We start from the raw sequence: 1,375 nt of genomic DNA, 5'->3' as shown, positions 1-1,375 counted from the left end.
TCATTTGCAAAGTCAGGCTAGCAGCCTCCAGTATGACCTGAACAATGGTAATCATATACTGGGAGTTACTTATACCCCAAAAAATAGTACCCTCCACCATCTGTAAAGATCATACAGTAATAATTAGGCTTCATTCTCAACTGCGTCGGGGTTCCGTTCATGGGTTCCATCAGACATTTCCGTCACGGGAACCCACGAACGGAAACCAAACGGAAACCATAGCTTTCCATTACCATTTCAATGGTAACGCTTCCGTTGCTAATGGTTTCTGTTTGTCTCCGTTTCGCAAGGTTTCAGTTTTTTGGGCGGTATCAATAGAGTAGTCGACTGTATCTACCTGTAATCTATCACATCTAACTTAGATATGATGTATTACAGGTGGATCCAGCGTGTCAGAGACACACAGGACCCGCTGACACTGAACCCATCAGTCCCAAAGACCTAACATGTTCAGGATTCAGCGTAAGATACAGCTGCTCTGTATACAGGATACAGAGCAGCTATAGCTCAAAAAGTAAAAATATTTTTTAATAAAAACTAATTATAAAGTTGCACAAAACACACTGACTGACATTTAAAAAAATGTTTTAAAAACAATCCCTTTAAAAGGTGTACATAACCTTTAATGCAAACAATCAGATCGTAACAACCATCGTCCAGTACAACACGTAGCACATGCAGTTTTACCAAAAGTCGGTGCAGTTTTTACATGATTGTTAATGTCTGCAAAAAAACTCCATGGACGTTAACAATCGAAATCTGCGCTGACTTGTGGGAATGCAGCATGTTGACGTGGTTTGCAGCTGTAACGTTGTAAGACAGCAACTACTATATGTATACACTATACGGGTATGTTCACACAGGGCAGATACGCTGTGTAAAAGCACTGCCCTGTGTTGCAGTTTTTCGGCCAGAAATGGCCGCTGCGTAAAACTGAGCAGAAAAAAAAAAGGATACTTAGGCTATGTTCACACGGAGTATTTTGACGAGTTTTTTGACGCAGAAACTGCATTGCAAAACTCGGCAAAAACGGCCCGAAAATGCCTCCCATTGATTTCAATGGGAGGCGGAGGCGTCTTTTTCCCGCGAGCAGTAAAACTGCCTCGCGGGAAAAAGAAGCGACATGCCCTATCTTCGGGCGTTTCCGCCTCTGACCTCCCATTGACTTCAATGGGAGGCAGAGAAAGCTTATTTCGCTGTGTTTTATGCCCAATGGCCACGGGCGAAAAACGCAGCGAAAATCGGCGTGCAGGGAGAGGAAAATCTGCCTCAAACTTCCAAACGGAATTTTGAGGCAGATATTCCTCCTGCAAAATACTCCGTGTGAACATAGCCTTACCATGGCGACACTTCCCTCCTACAGCCTACAGCCCTG

The sequence above is a fragment of the Rhinoderma darwinii genome, chromosome 3 (genome assembly GCF_050947455.1).
Source record: "Rhinoderma darwinii isolate aRhiDar2 chromosome 3, aRhiDar2.hap1, whole genome shotgun sequence".
In the NCBI taxonomy this organism is placed as follows: domain Eukaryota; kingdom Metazoa; phylum Chordata; class Amphibia; order Anura; family Rhinodermatidae; genus Rhinoderma; species Rhinoderma darwinii.
Note: the sequence above shows the minus strand (reverse complement) of the source record.